The 19,472-nt window shown below is 34.2% G+C and overlaps 1 long non-coding RNA gene across 1 annotated transcript in view; it reads left to right on the forward strand.

The window, feature by feature from the left end:
- Positions 1–707: 707 nt before the first annotated feature.
- Positions 708–19,472, forward strand: part of LOC137204996 (uncharacterized) — a 28,679-nt gene continuing 9,914 nt past the window's right edge. Inside the window, exon 1 of the long non-coding RNA XR_010933947.1 lies at positions 708–879. This is a non-coding gene — a long non-coding RNA (uncharacterized lncRNA). The remainder of the gene's footprint in view (positions 880–19,472) is intronic.

The raw sequence follows: 19,472 nt of genomic DNA on the forward strand, positions 1-19,472 counted from the left end.
AAATTTCATAGTGCATCAATTTAATAAATATATTAATGCTGAGGGAAAAATGATTTATATTATCTTCATAAAAATGATGCAGCATGGTTGTGTTATATTGGATAAATCACTTTCTTCCTTACTGATTCTAGTTCTGCTATTGACCATCAAGTATATGCGCCCTGTATCTCAGTCATTGAATGCCTTTAAAATATTTAAAAGAAAAATCTTCTTTTATTCAATTAAATTTTCATTTATAATCTGTCATTACTTTCCCAGTATACACTGATGGGGGCTTCATTTGTTTTGAAGCAGCTATCATTAACTGAACCATCTGGCCATCCTACTTGATGAGGTAGAGTACTTTGAAGCACTCCCTCCCAAATACCTTCAAGTACAAAGACTGTATTTCCCTAAAGTGAAATGTTTCTGCTCACATAATGCCTTTCCTGAGTGCATTTTGCTCTCAGCTAGACACTTTTCTTTTGCTAGGGGCCAGTTAAATTCCTGCTGAGTATGAGTATAGATACATAAAGAGCAAGTAGAGAAGGCTTTGCCTCCTGGAAATACTTTATTAACACTAAACAAGGAAGTGAGATACAAACACAAAAATGCTGAATGGGATGTCACAAGATGCTAGGGTTTTGCAAGAAGGAAGTGAATTTGCAGACAAGGTTAAAATATGACTTATTTTAGAGCTAAGTTGGTCATTTTATCAAACAGTTTCTTTGGTGTTCAAGAATGAAAAAAAAAAAAAAAACACCTCTCCAAAGATTCTGTGAGCTGGACTTCTTTTGGTTCTTCTGAGTCACGCCAGAATCCTGATGGCCCGACCACTGACAAAGAAGCAGCAAGTGGCAATAACTGATGGTGGGCATCAGGCGCTGGCCAGGTGAAAAGGTAAGACAGACGTTGTCCTCTACCTCATGCAGTTTAGTGTGTTACAGGGAGATCAACTAACATGAAAAGAAAATAATAATAAATCAGAAGTGATTCAAATCTCACCTATCCCCATTTCTAAAGAAGGAGGTGCTTTTTGTTGGCTGGGTCTAGTGATTGGGAAAGTGGCAATTCATATCAGATTTGGTTGTTATATTTTATTTTTCTGTTGTTGTTTGTGATGTTACATATACAGAGACTGACCTCTAGATTGGAACGTTATGGTCCAACAAGGTCCAGTAACATTTGATTACATAAAACATTGTGAGGAAGTATGGAAGGGGAAATAGAAATGCAATAAAAGCACAAAGTAGTGGCCCATTCTCTATTCCATGGAACTAGAGAAGATGCCTTGAGAAAATAAAGCTTAAACTAATTCCTCTTGTGTAAATAAGAATTAGCCAGAGAAAATAAGGTAGCAGGGATGTTTCACTCAGATGTGTGAAGGTCCAGAAGTGAGAGTTTTAGAAGAATGAAGGCTTTAGATGTGTGGTTTAATTTCCAATATTTGAATATTTTCTAGACACATTTCTGCTGTTAACTTCTAGTTTGATTCCTTATGGTCTGAAACCATGTTTTGTATAATTTTAATCCTTTCAAATTTGTTAAGGCTTGCCTTATACCTTATGATATGATCTACCTTGGTGAATAGTCCATATACACTTGAACTGAATGTACATTCTGCTATTGTTGAGTATAGTGCTACCGATCAATTGGATAAATTAGGTTGATGACGCTATTCAGTTCTTCTATAATCTTGTTTAGTTTTTGTATTGAACTATTGATTATGGAGAAAAAAATGTTGAAGACACCATGTGTAATTGTAGATACAGTTTTTGCTTTATGTCTTTTGAACTTCTATAGAAGTAATTCTATAGAATTACTTTGTCTTCTTGGTGAATTTATGCCTTCGTCATTATGAAATCTATCTGTGTAACCCTGATGAGTTTTCTTGTTTTGAAATTTACTTTTTCTGCAACTAACATAGCTACCACAGTCTTCTTTTGATTAATGTTTGCATGTTTTTCCCCATGTGTTTATCGCTAATTTACATGTAGCACTATAGGTTAATTTTTTAGGGAAGTATGTCATTCATCTTGTTATTTTATATCATCTGACAATTTCTGTCTTTTAAATAGAGCTCATTTGTTTTTAATGTAGTTATTTATATGGTTAGATTTTAGCTCACTATTTTAATGTTTGATTTTTGTTGTTCTCTCTCATTTTTTGTTCTTCTTTTCCCAACTTCCTATCTTCTTTTGGATTATTTCAAAGTTTTGTAGAATTTAATTAACTTATATTAGTGTTTTCTTTTTCTATTGTTTTTAATATTTTATTTGATAAATACAATATACATACCTAATTTTTATAGCCTCTTCAGAGTTAATATTTTACCACTTCAATTAAAATCTAGAAATCTAAAACTGTACAGTGCCTTTATGTCATATATAAAAGACTTAAAAGGAGAAAAATAATTTATTCTAATTATCTGGAAATATACCACTTCTTCAGCTCTTCCTTCCTTCCTAACATTTCAAGTTTTCTTCTGTTAAGCCTCCCTTTAGTTTGAAGAACTTTCTGTAGATTTTCTTTTAGATCAGTTCTGCTGGCAACATAAAAATTCTCAAACTTTTCCTTCAGCTGAAAATATCTATTTTGCTTTTTTTCCCGAAAGATATTTTCATTGTATACGAGACTCTGCATTAATATTTCTTTTGTTTCAGTTCTTTAAGAATAATGTTCCTCTATCTTCTGTTCTCCTCCATTTTAATTTTTTCTGGTAAGAAATCTGAATACATTCAAATTACAGTTTCCCCTTTGTGTAATGTGTCATTTCTTTCCTGCCTTGTTTCAGGATTTATCCTTGTATTTGTTTTCTGGTAGTTTTATTTTGATGATTCTGAGCATGATTTTAAGTTTATCCTTTCAAGGATTGGCTGAGCTTTTTAATCTATACATGTATATCTTTTACCAAATTAAGTTTTTAGCCATTATTTCTCCAAATGTTTTTCCTTGTCTATCTCTTTCTATTTTCCTCTGTGACTCAAATGTTAGAACTTTTGATATTGTTCCACAGATCCCTGAGTCTCTGTTCGTTTACTTTCAGCCTTTTAATTTGTGTGTTTCTGCTGTTTGGAGTGGCAGATTTCTATCAGCCTATCTTCAAATTTGTTGCTTATTTACTCTGCTATCTTCTCTCCATTATCAAAACCATTCCGTGAATTTTTATTTTAGATGTTATGACTTTCAGTTCTTTGATTCTCATTTGATTTCTTTTTATAGACTTTTCTTGTCTCTCTTGCTGAAAACATATATATTTCCATACATTTCTAGAGCCTTCATCTTTAACTTATTAAGCGTGATTATAATAACCACTTTGACAGTCTGATATTTTTTGCTTTTGGCGTTTGTTTATATTCTTTTCTCTTCAAATTGACATTTTCCTTCTTATTTTGTATTGTGACCTGGATGTTTTTATACCATGTCGTGGGATTTGAGTCCTGTTAAAATCATATGGAGAATGTTGATGTGTGTGTGTTTGTGTGTGTGTGTGTTTGTGTGTGTGTGTGTTTGCTGTCAATGAACCCAGTTAGATTTAGAATACAAGGTTGATCTCATCTGTGTTCAGTGGTTCCAATTTCAAGTTCAGTTTTCAAATCCACTGCTATACTTTTTAGATCTGTACTATGCATGTACCACTCTGAGGTTAATTCAGGACTTGGCGCTGGTTTATATAACAGTCCAGGTTTCAAAGCCTGTGCTGTTGTTTCTTTGGTTCTGTTCTACATATGTGCAGCTCAAGACTTAGCGCACCTGGAGCCCAAGACTTGTGTTGTGCTACACAGAGAATGAGTGGATAAACTTCTTTAGCTCTCCTTCTTTGTGATCTCCCCTATACTGTCTAGCTCCTGTAGGTCCTTTATCCTATGTCATCTAGCCAGAAAAATTGGTTACTTCAGGGTGTAAGCCCCTGTACTCTTGTTCAGCTGTGGGCAGCTGGGGCTGTCCTTGAGGCCACAGAGAAAGAAAAAAGAGCTAAAGAAACGTGAGTTCTCTGAAACACATTATTTGGTCCTCAGGGAACCCTTTTCTTGATTCCTGTGGCTAGAGGATTTGATTTTCTATCTGGATTTTAGGTACCCACACTACTGTTTTTCTTGGGGTAGTACAGTTAGCAAAGGGACTAACCTCTTGTCAAAGCTGAAAATTAAAGGAGGAAAAAATAACCAAGTAACTCACCCCTGATTTTGTCTTTCAAGTTTTTACTTTCCTTGCCAACCCTCCTGTATTTCCTTATTTTTCATGCCCTCAAGTTTATATTCTGTCCAGGGTTTACAGTTGTAATTCATGAAGGAGATAGGCTGTAGTAGGCTTACTCCATATGACTGGCACTGGAAGTAAACAAAATGATTATGAAGGACCTGTGGAAGATCCACATCATTGTCTCTGGTTAGAGCTATATATCTGGATCATAAGGGCTCTCACTGGGTTCAATTCGAGATTCATATATAAGTAGATAGTAGTTAAATCCATAGAAGTAACTGAGAATACCCAATTGGTGAGTGTAAAGTGAAGGAAGAGCAGAATCTTGGCACAAGCAACATTTAAGTGACATTTGAAGAAAGAGTTGTACATAAGACAGACTGAAGGGGATGAGAAATGTATGTGTATTACAAGAAAATTACAGAGTATGGATTCTTAAAACCTATAATGTTGAATGCCCCAGGAGCTTTGAAAAATGTGACTTTGACAAGAAACAAGTTGTTAAAAATTTGAGATTCTACTCAGAGATCAAGAAGGATTAACATCTGAGAAGCATCCATTTGATTTAAGGCAAAGATGTCATTGGCAACCATGGCAAGAAGAGTTTACATAAAGTCATTAGGGCCAAATGATAGTGATTGACTGGTGAATGGAAGATGAAGTAGATACTTCAAGTCTAGACAATGAGAAATGGAATGTGGCTGTGAAACGGAGAAAGTAGGGCAATGTCTAGAGGAAGAAGTTTTAGATAGACTTGAGAGATTTCAAGTTTTATTTTAGTAGATTTTTTGTGTTCCTAAACTGGAAGTGGCCTTAGTACTTTAAAATGCTAATAGGAAGGAACCAGTAAAAAAGAAAAGGCTAAAAACAGAGAAAGGAATGAAATCTCTGAGATGGCAGTAAAAAAGGGATGCTAAGCACAGGTGGAGCCACTCGTTAAGAATGAAGAAAATAAAACTTCAGAATAATGAAACCTCTTCAGAAAACTCTAATGAATTACTGGCATATAAATGCTTATTCCTGAGTCTGCTTCTGAGGAACCCAAGCTAGACAACTCTGTAAGTATTTATCTAACCCTGATTTCAAATTCTTTACAATATTTCAAACTCATCCATCCAAATGCCCATTTTATATCACTACTTTTTTAATAATATCTCAAGCCAAATATGTTCAAAGCAGAACTCTTGATTTTTTTAATGCTGTTCTTCTTTCAGTCTTCCTCCTTTTAGTAAGCTCCATCCCCCTTTTCAAGACAAATAATCATCTTTCATTTCTCCCTTCCCCTTAACCCACATCCAAAACATCAGTAAGTAGGCTTGACTTTGAAAGTTCCAGAATTTGTTAAAACTCTGTCCACGTACCTCCATCTGTACTGCTACCTCTCTTGCTAAGCCCCTATTAATCTTCTACCTCTATTAGCACAGTCATCACCTGATTTCTCCAGTTGGTGCACCCCTACAATTTAATTAATCAAATAATAGCCAGAGAGACCTTTGTAAATGCACCTGAAGTCATGTCCCTTGCTATTTAGGAAGCTGGTGGTTTCTTGTTGAACTTAGAAATTTCTGCTTATTACCATGTCTACGTGCAGAAAGATAGAAGTAAATATTTAACAGCTAGTGTGGAATGACCATTCACCAATCAGATGATACACTGGTCACAATGTGTAACGCTGAAGTAGTTCCTAATGATGGAATATCAGCCTTTCCTGCAAGATGCTACAAGCCCACTCTCTCCCTCACTCATTCTTCCCCATCATGCTGTCCTTCCAAATATTTCCTTTGTCTAGAATCTTCCCATGGCTGGCTCTCCCCTATCGTTCATGTATTGTCTCAAATATTACATTCTCTGTGAGGCCTTCTCTTAACAATTAATGTCAAGTCCTTATCCTGCCTGGCTTAGTCAATCTCTCACTTGTTTGTTCCATTTTCTCCATGGAACTGAAAACTACATGAAATTATTTTATACACTTACTTACTTCTTTTGTTCCTCCAACTAGAATTTAAGTTTATCAAGAACATGGATCTTGACTTGTATTCTCACCACTGTATCCCCATGACCAAGGACAGTGTCTGGCATATGGCAGACTTTTAATGCTCACTCATTAAATGACTGAATAGATGCATAGAAAAAAAGTAGTTATAAAAACTATAAAATAAAATAAATTATCAACTTTATTATCTATAACTTCTATTTCTATCCTACTCATGAGTGTCAGAACAATACATCCGAATCTCTATTGAAATGCTCAGTATGAATTCATCCCTTTACTTTGAAGTATTCCTCTTTTATTTTTTGTCATGCTACGTGAGGTACACTCATCCTATGAAAATTTGCAGAACAGTTTAAAAGGTGGGCTTTGAATTAGAATTGAATAGGTCCAAAATTCATTTCTGCCACTATTATGTAAGGGAAAGTTACTTAACCTCTCTGTAAGTCAATATTCTCCTCTATACTATGATGATCATGAAAATACTTATTTTATAAATTTGTTGGAAGTATTATATAATTAATTAATTCATGTAATTCCTTGAGATTATGCCTGGCAGAGAGTAAGCACTTTTTCAGTCATAGGTAGTAGTAGTTGCAAAGCAAGAAATATGGAAATAGTCTTAGACTTCTCCAGCAATCTTACTTTCCCGATCTGGTTGGAACACAGAATCAGCAAATTTTGCCATCCTACATTTCCCCAATTTAACTTCTCTAATAAACTCTAATTACTATTCATATCTGCACCATATTTTGACGACTTACTGCAGGAATAGCTTTACTATTCCCCCGTTGCTCCACCTCTATCTTCCTGTCAATTCTTTCTATCATAATGATCTTCCTAAATTAAAAACTGGTATATGGTTTTCCTACCTATAATCTCTCAATACCTTTGTATTGACTTCAGGATAAAACCTAAACCTAGCAAGATAGGGAAAGCCTTTCATTTTTCATCACTCCCTCCTGGAAATCTATTCTTTGGCCACACTAGGTTCACAATTGCCCCTATGTGCCAGCTTCTCTCCCACCTCTGAGCTTTCGCTTATACTGCTCATTGCGTGAAGGGCAGCCTTCTTTTGACATTCTGTTTCTCCTTCTTCTCCTTCCAACATCTTCGTTACTTAGCAAATGCCTAATCAGTCTTTAAAGTTCTCATCATCTCTTTATTTGACTGACTTAATGAACGAAGATCTATTAAGGGCCTATCACATGCCCGGGTACTTGTGGTTATTGTTGCCTGAATATTGTCAATACCCTCTGAGCCAGATTTCTTCTTGTACGCCTTCTTTTGTTTATTCCAGACAAAGCTACATTTGACTTAAGATTTAAGATCTCAGTCTTTCTGTGGCTAGGAAAACTCCATTTTCACAAGTGATTTTTCTTTTTTCAAATAATTTTTATTTAATTGAACTTCCTTATAGTTCCTCCTCCCAACACTTGGAACTATCATCTAAAGGGCTTCTTCGCTAACTTCCACCAAGGTGACTTACTCTTTGTAACTACCTCAGGACAAATTAACACACTGAATGGAAAAAGTTATAAAACTGCCTCTTACTATGTTAAAAGCATTTTATGAACCAGAGAAAAAAAAAGTCTGCTATCTCTTCTTCCAAGAACTGACCTTCTAGGATATAACACAGATAAAAGAAAAGGAGAAATGAACAAATATACACTGAAACCAAGATGTTTAGTTAGAAGGAAACTGAAAACAAGGAAAGACGCATAAAAAGTTCTGGGAACAAGGCAGACGGGGGTCTAATTTTTCATGCACTACAGTTGACTCAGAAAACACCAGTACCCTTAACATATGTGACCATATAATTCAGAGAAGATTCTTCCTTTATTCAGCAGCCTTGAAATAGATCACTGATGCTTTTGCATTGCAATCGGACAGTACTCATTAATCTGAACTCTTCTATATTGTAAAATGTGAAAATATTGAGAAAAAAAAAATTGAAAAGGAATAAGATCATTCCACCTCTCCAATCTGTAGCAAACATGAGATCTGGGAAATCTCTATTCAATTCTAGGATAAAAACAAAACCAAATAGATAACAACACAGGAGCCTTGAAAGATATTAAAGCATTAAAAATAAATAAATAAAAAGTATTTGATGAAAAGAGGAACACATTCCTAAAAATAATTTCAAGGATATAAACAGAATAAATGTACTTAAACTTTTTCTCTGAAAAATGTTCACAGCTGATTAACATAAATAGCTCATACAACATTAAGTGCTAGAAGACAATGGAGTGCCATTTATTGAGAGGAAAATATCATTCGATATGTATAAAAGTGACAGAAGGACATGATTCAGAACACATAAAACTCCTGTGTGTGTTTTTTGAGAGTGGATTCAAAGATGAAACAAAATTTTAAACTAGTCAAAGTCAGGAACTCAAAAATGGAAGCATATTATTCTATTGTATAGGTATAGAATACGTAACTAATCTCATATTGCTGGGACTAAGAAAATTAAATTAAATTTGCCCTTGTTGAGAATTATCCGTTGTTTTACTAGTCAAAGCCTGGATTCTAACACTAGACTATCTGGGTTCAAATTGGACATGAACCATTACTAGCTTTATGACTCATTTTTTAATCTGACAAACAGGAATATTAATAGTACCTACCTCCTTGGGTTGCTGTGAAATTATGCATGTAAAATTATATGTCAGGCACTTTAGTAAGTCCTTGATAAATGATAGACATTATTATTGTTACACTTTGAGATGTTCTAATTTTTTCATTATTATAAGTAATGTTTGATTCATTTGGTATGTTTCTTTGTATGGAAGCCATAATTTCCAATGGATGAATTACTAGAAGTACAATTCCTGGGTCAAAATATGTGAATATTTCAAAGGCTTTTAATACTGTCTCTAACCAGCCAGAGTATATGAGTATACACGTAAGAATAAATTTTCCCGTCTTCCTTTTGAAGACGATTCCTTTAACTTAAAAGCACAACATTTTAATTAATAGGCAACACTGATATACTATTACTTAAACATGGAATTTGTAATGATGAAGCTAGCATTTTTGTACAATTTGAAGTAATTTTGTGTGTGTGTGAATTGCCTATTTCTTCAGGATATGCATATTTCTACTGGGACATTGATGTTTTGCTTGTTGATAAATAATCTAAAAGTCATTGTTTAAAAAAAGAGAACCGTATTATTAAAGTTATAATTATATAGTAGTAGATTGAGTATATATAACAGTAGATTAAATTAACAAAGACTGAAAAATATTGAGATACATTTTTTATCCTTCATGGTGGAAAATCGTGAATATTATATTGTCTTATTTATAATAATGAAAAATAAATTATAGCCTACCAAGTCAGAAAACAAAATAATAAGCAAGGGAATTTAAACTAACAAACAAAAGAGAACTAGAAAATTTGCTTAAAACGTGAGGACAGAAATTTTAACATACCAGATTTGACAATGTATTTAAATAAATTAACGTTTTATTAAATGGCTAAGTTTCTTAGAATGGGTTTTAGAAATGATTCAAGTATGTAATGGGGGAAGAAGGAAAAATTAACATCAAATGTTACAGAAAATTTAAAGTATTCTTGAATTTTACAGGAAAATTGAGAAATTTTTATTTAAAAAAGGAAAAATTAGAGAATAATTTTCCTGTAAGCCATTTTTAAATGTATATGTCTAGCCCACTATCTTTTAAATTTGATACTGGAATAAAAATAATCAATTAGATCAAATAGTCCCTATGTATAAACATATCTGTATAAATGTACCTGGCTAAAGAAATCTAAAAACTGAGGAATTAATTATTCAATAAATTGAGTATTGGGGGAAAAACCAAGGTAGCTGGTTTGCAACTCATACAGCAACCAAAACAAATACAGGATCATTTAAACCCTAAAAGCAAAATGTAATCACACAAAGTAGAAGAAAACAGAGGTAAATTTTTACTGATTTTAACAGCGCAAAAAAGTTTTTCTAAGCTTACAAAGAATGATAGAAATTATATATAGTCATGTCATTAAACTTGGCACTTTAAAAATAAGATCATTTAGATGAAGAATACCATAAATAAGGTATAAGGCAGTTTAAAAACTATGAACATATAAGCCACAAATATGACAAACAGTGGATTAGTGTCATATATAAAGGGATCTTAAAATACATGGGAAAGCACTAATAAACCAATAAAAAGTCCATGAACTGACAATTCCCAGAATATTCATCCTCATTAGTGATAAGAGAGATTAAAATTAAAACAGCAATGGCATTGTTTCAATATTAAGTTTGTTAAAATGTTTAAAACTTGTAACTATCAATATGGCTGAAGAGAAGGTGAAAATAGTCACTCTCATGCCCTCCTAGTGAGAGTGTTTATCATGTGAACTTCCAGCCCCTGGGAAATATATATTAAGAGCTTTAATAATGTCCTCAGTTGACCTGGTTATTTTCTTCCTGCAATTTTTCCTAATGGAAAAAATTCAGACATAGATGTGTATATGTGACCTTTATATATAATATTTAACAGATTATTATTTATAAAAGTAAATATTAGAAACAATCTCAATAGATTCTTGGTAAATAAGTTATGGAACATAATTATAAGGGAAAACCATGGAATAGTATTCAATGACATGATAAAATGTTGATTATGTAATGTTTAGTGAAAAAAATGGAACAGTCACTGAAAACAGTACATATAAATATATACCTGGAAGGCAAAATGGAAGAGACCATGCCAATATATGGATAATCACTTGTTCACATGGCTAAATGTCAGAATTATTTAGGAAATTAAAAAGAAAATACACCTCAGTCTCATCCACAGATATTCCACTACGTCTGGAAGTGGAATTGGGCACCTTCTTGTTTAAAGGTCATGATTACTATTTACTTGACTGTACTGCATTACTTAAAGCTGAGAATGATTGAGAATGGACTAAAAGAAGGATTTTCACTTACAGACATATACTTCAAAAATATGTTCAGTAAGTCCTTATCGTACATTTGGAATTTTGTTAGAAACTATTCTGTTGAGCTTCAAAGATTCAGTCCTGGTCTTTGTATTAGTCAAGGATCTCCAGAGAAACAGAACCAATAGAATGTGTATATAGAAAGAAAAAGAAGATTTATTTTAAGGAATTGGTTCAGGCTACTGTAAGGACTGCAAGTCCAAAACCCACAGATTCTGAAGGTGATCTGGAGACATAATTCCTTCTTCCTCAGGGCACCTCTGTCATTCTTATTAAGGTCTTCAAAGGGTTGAATGGGGCCCACCCACATTGTGGATGGTAATCTGCTTTACTCAAAATCTACTGATTTAATGTTAATCACGGGACTTCCCAGGTGATCCAGTGGTAAAGAAGCCACCTTACAATGCAGGGGACACAGGTTCGGTCCCTGGTCAGGGAACTAAGACCCCACATGCCACGGGGTAACTAAACCCACGCACCACAACTACTGAGCTCATGCTCCTCAACTAGAGCCCGCGTGCCACAAACTACAGAGCCCACGTGCCCTGGAGCCTGTGCGCCACAACTAGAGAAAAGAAAAGAACCCCCACGCCACAACTAGAGAGAAGTCCGCGCACCACAATGAAAGATCCCTCATGCCTCAACAAAGATCCCACGTGCTGCAACTAAGACCCAATGCAGCCAAAAATTAACGAATAAATCAATGAAAAATAAATCTTAAAAATAAATAAATAAATGTTAATCGCATCTAAAAAATAACATCGCAGTAACATCTAGACTGGTGTTTGTCCAAACTCTGGATACGCTTGCCTAGCCAAATTGACGTAATAAAATTCCCCAGTCTTCTAGTCAAAATGATAAAAGTCATTAAAATAAAATATTTTAATTTCCCCAAATGACATGCTCTAATGATATCAAATAAAAGCTTTCAGGCCTTTTCAATTAAACTACATTTCTAAGCAACTTATAAATGTCTACTCACATTTCAGATGAAGCTGCTAGGAGATACTCTGTATAAAACTTTCTCAGATTATTAACTGGTATTCTGCAATTTTGTGTATATCAATGTCTCAAACTCCTCTAAACTGTAGTCAGCCTTTTCTCCAAGTGGGTAGGAAGAAAATAGTTCAGGAGAGAGGAGCTTAGTAATACATAACTTACAATGTGTTTTATTTATGTTTAATTTCAGGAGTCATTCTAAGAATGTAAAAGTGAGATTTCCTGTGTAAATCCAGGTAGATGAGGCACAGTCATTAGTTCTTCCCACCCCTGTGCTTTCCATCTCATCTGCCTGGTACATGCTCCAATACATGTCACACTCTTTATTATTTTTCATCATTTCCTGTGGGATGTTTCCTCAGGGTCTCAAGTGAGACCCACCACCACACTGCATGCTCTGTTTATTGCAGAACTAAATGAAGCATGCAGGGCTGCATCTGAAAACAATTAAAAATAATTGAAATGAGCTGTGGACTCTACTAGTCTCATTAAGTTTAATATTTCATCCTCCACACATTGGGGGATTTAGATCCGAACCTCCAATCCCTCAGGCCTCTGGCTGGCAAAAGGGATCCATTTCCCAGGGCAGATAAAGGGCCATCAGTTAGGATGCTGGGGCTGTGATCTACGACCAGGCAGGGAAAGTTCTGATTGCTGCCAAGAGGCTTCTGCAGAGGAGACGATGTCTCTCTCCACTAGCTGCCTTTGAGCAGCTGCTTTATGAATTAATAAACATCACCATGAATATGCACACATCCCTTATTAAGAATTCACAAGCATATTAATCAAGCAGCACATGCAACTCTATATTAAAGTTAGCTTTTGTATTGCCTTTCTCCTTCTTCTCCTTCTTACCCTTCTTATCCTCCTTCTCCTCCTTCTTCTTTCTTCTTCTTCTCCCTCTCCCTCTCCCTCCCCCTCTCCCTCTCCTCCTTTTCCTTCTCCTTCTTCTTCTTCTTCAGACAGACAGAGACAGAAATAGGGACAGACAGAGAGGAAACTAAATATTTAAATTTTTCTTTATATGAAAGTCAAGATAATAGAAAAAGTTTGAAAAAGTTCCTGAGATGAGACCATACTTCTGAAGGTCACATTATGGTAACTTGGACGCAAATAACTTAAATATCTCAAATGTTATGTTGGAATCAAGTTGATGGTTTACTTATGTCAAAATAATATGTATTCTCTTATGCAGAATATAAAAATGGCTATCCTAGATGACAATGTTTCTGAGTGGATAAAGCCATTCCCTTTTTTTGTACCCAGAAAGGCCAGGGAAATTTAGCTGTGAGGTAATTATTCTTAGTGAGATATTTAACATGATTCAGTGACAGGTATGAGGAAATGAGATTAGCTCTTACCATGAAGAATGACTTAGATGTGAGCTTGGAATAATGTATGTATAAGAAAGATAAAAGTAAGTATTTTATTAAACTGATAGTACTTGTGAAGATTATTCTATAGGCAGCACTGCGGATTTGCATGTTTGACAAAAAAGAGCACTGGGAAGCTTCAAAGGACAATTGACCTTTTAATTTTCTCTATTTCAGGAAGATCTGATTACCCTTAGGCTCATCTTACAATGTTCTTCCCCTGTCAACTGTAGAACAATAAATTACAATTTATTCCGGATGATCATGTTGATGAGGCTTGGAGAGTTAGAATCACGTTAATTTCTTCTTAAATTTGTATGAGTAAATAAGCCACAAGAGAAACTCCAACATTTCAAATAAATGACCCTTTTCACATAATATCGTAAATTCATGCTTATTCTCATCAGTGCTCTATTTGGCAATAACACATCCCTTTCTCCCTCATCTAATTTTTTCCTCCTTGAAAAACATGTCCTTTATGATAATAACAGCCAGCATCTATTGAACACTTGCTGTGTGCCAAGGACTATTCTCAGTGCTTCACTTGTACTTTCTCATAGTAGACAGCAGACCTATGAGGTAGAATATGGTTAACTCCATTGTTGCACCTAAGTGCAGAAGAGGGCGAAAAGTAACTCGCTTATGTAATATTTGAGGCAGAGCTAGGACTCAGATGCTGATATTCTGGCTCTTCCATTCATGTGCTTGACCATCATACCTACTGCCCTTATGGATCTTGTCTATCCTCCACTGGTCTGATTTAGACACAAAGTCCAGAAGAGAAGAGAGAACAAGGGCACTCTGAGGAACCAGAAGAAGTTCAACAAATCTGGAATGGGGGAAGCATAGACTAAGAGGGAGTTAGTGGTTAGTAGTATGAAATGAAGCTGAAGACTAAATCAGGGCCTGGAATGTCGGTGTTCTCACAATCTATGTAACAGAGTAGGAGGCTTGTGGAGAGTTTTAATCATGATAGTTGAATGATCAAGCTTGACTTTTCAAGAAAATACTGATTGAAAATCAAAATTTGTATTGAGGCTATTGCCACGGTCCACTCAGAGGTGCAGCTCTATTTTTTGCCCGAGTATGCTGGGAGAGTGTCTTATATGTATTTAAACAATGTGTAGATAGATGGAGTCATAAGAAATTGTCAGTGACAACATATATATGAATTATAGTAGCGCCCTAAGTAAATTTTAATTTCTTCACCTCTTTCATAGAACTAAATGGATACATTTCCCTAAATCCTTCTCATACTAAATGCGTTATGTAGATACTCAAGTAAGAAAGTATACAATACCAGGAAAAGATTATTTTCTACTGAGGAGTGGATTTGAAATTTTATTAGCAAATTTAATAGTTCTCAGTGTAACTTTTTCTAGTTGTGCCGTTCTTTTCCCTTCTAGGCCTATGGCCAACACTAATTTCCGTGACTACATGCAATTACAACCCCCTATTGAGGGGAAAGTGAAAATGATTTTGAGATGATTATGGCTCTATCATTATGCTTCTTGCATCATAAATCTCAGATTTAAAGTGTTAAGACAGTTTAAAGGAAAGATAGTAATCAAGACTAGACTAAAATAATATAAGACACAAAATTTTCTATGTCCCTAGAATTCTTTTACTCTTTATTGCTCGTCTTCCAATTGTTCAGGAATACAAAAATCTCACCCATAGGTTACAGTCCCTTTTTGAAATTCTGGTATGAGGAAGTGACTCCTGTTGTCATCAGCAAGAAAATGGGAGCAAGAATTGAAATAAAACATGCAGTAAAGAAACAGGACTAAAAGTTATTTTTATGAAATGGCTTTAGTTGAGGTTAAAAACGTTTTTAAAGCCTGAATATTATATCTAGAAGCAGGGAGCAAAAAATAACTATGAAGAAAAAAACTGACATCCTACGCTTTGGAAAGAAGTGATTGTGGCAAAATTAAGCTATAAATGCAAATATATATACAAAATGCAAATACAGATATAGAGGCAGATGAACCTATAGATACAGAAATAATAGTTACATATACATAAATATATGTATTTATATGTACATGTATAAATAACCATTTTGTATCAATATCTTAGTCTCTCTGTACATATATATATCTATATCTGTATATATATTTGTGTATATATATGTATATATATATTCATGTATATATATATATATAAAACATATATACATATTTTTTTCTAGGATTTTAGCAGAGCTTCAGATAGAGCAGGAATGTTAAGAATGGTTAAATAAAAGTCATCTAAACTTAAAATAACCAAGATTTTTAAATCATAGGATCTGTGTAACAGTCTAGGGAAACAAGAGTCAAAGATATTCAATTATGACATCAGGAACATTTGGATAAAGGAGTAGACAGAGGAAATGTAATTCAGGATTCCTTTTACCTATAATTTGATTTGTTTTGATTAAACCAATTAGAACTAACAAGGAGTGTATGTATGGTTGATGGATGTTATACTACCAAGTTTCTCAGAAGAAGGGAAAATGAAAACAATTGTTCATTTTTACTAACGTACAACAACGAAATGCCATTGAGATTCTGTTTATTTGAAATGCTTTCTTTTAAATTAGTTGTAAAAATTCTCCTGATGGCTTATTTATGACTTCATTCACACAAACCATTTTTTTCTTATTAAAGTTTTAGTTTTTAGTGAAATAGTTATTTTTCATAATGATAAATGTGTTTGTGAATTCCTTCTCTTTAAATAGTCCTTGAAAAAGCTCAGTAATCCAGCAACCATCTTGTAGCATTATTATTGTCTGTTTAATTTGTTTCATATGTCAGATAGTACATGTTTGCTCTATGTAGAAATTTAAATACTTTCTCATAATTGATTGGATCTGAGCCATACTGGTCTTGACTGCATCATTTCTTCCTGACATTGCGCATGTCTACATTCACCCCAAACAGTTGCAAGCTTCCAATATAATAGATGAACTATAACCAAAATTCATAAATGAAGTATGCATAGCAACATATATTGTTACTGACCAAGATGGCCTTACCTTTCCCCTCAGCTTTACTAAAATTGAGTTAGGTTTCTTCCTGACAATAGGCTCCTAACCTCCCTTTTATTAGAGCATTTATTCTAGAAAACTTGCAAATGTAAATTCTTTCCCTGCCTTTTTGTGATGTAAATCTCCTACCAGCTGGGGCAGTTTTACAACCTAGGAATGTCTTTCTGAAGGACCTGAAGTCATCCCTTTGTAATGCAGTCATCAAGAAAAATAAGGCCCCTATCTCCCAGTCTCTGTGTGCAGATAGGAGTTTAAATTCACTAAAATAAACAGGATAAAAGCCAATTGGTAAACACTGATGAACAAATCACGTTGGCTAAATCCCCTCCTACATCCTCTAGTACCTGCCCACTAGCTTATACCAGGATTTTAAATTTTTCCTGCCTTATGTTTCATTGGAGTTGAGCTCAGTATTTCTCCTCTATTGCAATAGTCTTCACCACTATTGCAATCGTGTTGAATAAAGTTTTCCTTGCCTGTTTAACTTGTCTGGTGCAATTTTCTTCAACATTACTAGATTTTATGCTTTATTTTGAAATTTTTTATGGATTATATCAGGAATGTTTTCCAAAGCATAGTTGAGAAAGACATCAAAACTTAATAGGAAAAAATAAAATTAAGAATTTTATGTCTCTATTAATCTGATTTTATAGATTTAATGACATAGAAAATGTCATTAAATCAAAAACATAACTTTAATGAGTTTGACATGGACCCATTTTTATGAGAAAAGTGTATCAGTGCATTTATATGTGTATGTGTACATAAATAAAGAAAAAGATATAGTAGCCATCATTAGAAAGTAAGATCATTATATAATTTAAAATTTATTTTTCTGTTTTCCTGAATGTTTTCCAAATTTTTAAACTTAGGTGTCAATGTTTAAAATTACTACTAATATTTAACTCTTCAACATTGAATTTTTGTGCCATGATAGACTGTATTGTTGGTAACTGGCTTAGAATATTAGTTGTGTTTGATTGCTCTCTTCTCCATAAAAACCATACAAAGGGACCTTAGCATTCTCTGCAAAAAAAATTAAAATGATTGAGCTATGTTTTCTCAGTTTTCTAAAGCCAATATAGAAACTTGTCCATAGAACATTCAAAACTTTCCTAGGAAGTTTCTACTAAGCTAATATTGAGGGAAAAGAGGGAATTCCTGAGTGCAAGATGTAGAAAATATATATGCCTTACAACCATAGGAGTCAGTCTCTGTCGATTAAACATACAAAAAATTCCTTACTAAAAAATTCTATGTCTCCATCCTCAAATTTCATTTGTATACTGGTCAAACTGAAGTCCTCTTTCCAGGAAGAGTAATTTACCACTTGAATGACTTTCATTCTTGTTATATATGGACTTGGGAAAGAAGCAGCCAGAAAGGCAAAACTGCAGAGTGCAGTGTCTGAATTGTCAAGGTGCCAGAGTGACTCTGTCTACTATTTTTGTATGTGGGTAAATGTCGGTGTTGTCAGGAAGGCTTTCTCCCATTTTCTTCAAACTTCTCCTTTGTCTGGTTGAAATGTTCCATTACAGTATGGCTATGCTAAAGCCATAAGCCCTGCAGCTGTTTATCAGAGGTTTATATTGCTGCCAAAATAGAATGCCCCCACCTTTGTAAATAGCACTCATGCATTTAGGAAAGAAAAGCAATGATACACGAGGGGAAAAAAGCCATTTGCATTATTGTATTGTCCATATTTTTTTTTCCTTTTTGATGGAAAAGAGTTAAAGAGAGGCTGAAGAAATGTATAAGCTGATGTTTTGTTTTAAAGAAGTTGCTAAATTATAAATATTTTGCTTTAAGAGAAGCTGAAAGGTATATGAAGATAAATGTAACATTTGCATAATAAAAAGATTTTTCACATCACAAAATAATTTCAAGGGAGATTTTAAAATAGGTACCTCTTTCTCTTGAATTTTAACTACATTTTGATTCCCCCAAATTAGCTTTATGTAAACATTTAAAAAATTCCATCTATTTACAAACTAAGAAATTAAAAAATATCTTTTTCTAAACATGGGGACAAAGTTCATAAAAATTATTAACTGCCAACAAATAATTGCAAAAATTATCTTATTGTTTTCTATTGATTGATAGACAACACTGACCACAGAAAATTTTCTCCATCTACCTTTAAATCAAATTGAAAATAATTGATACTAAATGACTGATGTTGTCTTAAGATATAATACTTTTTACAAACATAAATATTCTGTGATCTAGTGTTTCCTTTAGCTGTTGAAGATTCTAATATGATTCCACAATACTGTTTGACTTGTGAAATAGCTGGGAACTCATTCTTATCCTTAAACAGCCTTACACGGTTCAGCAGCTGTCTTCTGCAGAAATCACTGATATGGATGATCGTTTTCTGACTTCCAACCTCTGTGTAATAGAGATTAAGTGCTCCTTGAACAGAGTCAATGTTGTCTAGTATTGTAACTAATAACTACATTAGAATCATTGGGGAAAAGTAGAGCAGAGGGGGAGTGTTAGATAAAGGTGGGGGAGGAATTAGCACTACTGGCTTTCATGTCTCTTATCTCCTTTATTGAAGTCTAGATTAAGTAGTTTATAACCGGTGTGTTCTTATTGCTTGTCTAATTAGCTTTTGGGTGCTACTGCATTTATTGGGTTTTATTTGTTGACCTGATCTTGCTTGCTAAATCCTTTGAGATTTCAAACAAAAGGTGAATCTCTAAGACCACACTAATGAAATCACCATGTCTTCCTGTGTAAAGAGGTTGACGAAAAACATACTCAGTGCCATTTAAACTGGATAAAGAGGGGCTTCCCTGGTGGCGCAGTGGTTGAGAGTCTGCCTGCTAATGCAGGGGACGCGGGTTCGAGCCCTGGTCTGGGAGGATCCCGCGTGCTGTGGAGCAACTGGGCCCATGAGCCACAACTGCTGAGCCTGCACGTCTG

The sequence above is a fragment of the Pseudorca crassidens genome, chromosome 13 (genome assembly GCF_039906515.1).
Source record: "Pseudorca crassidens isolate mPseCra1 chromosome 13, mPseCra1.hap1, whole genome shotgun sequence".
Lineage (NCBI taxonomy): Eukaryota > Metazoa > Chordata > Mammalia > Artiodactyla > Delphinidae > Pseudorca > Pseudorca crassidens.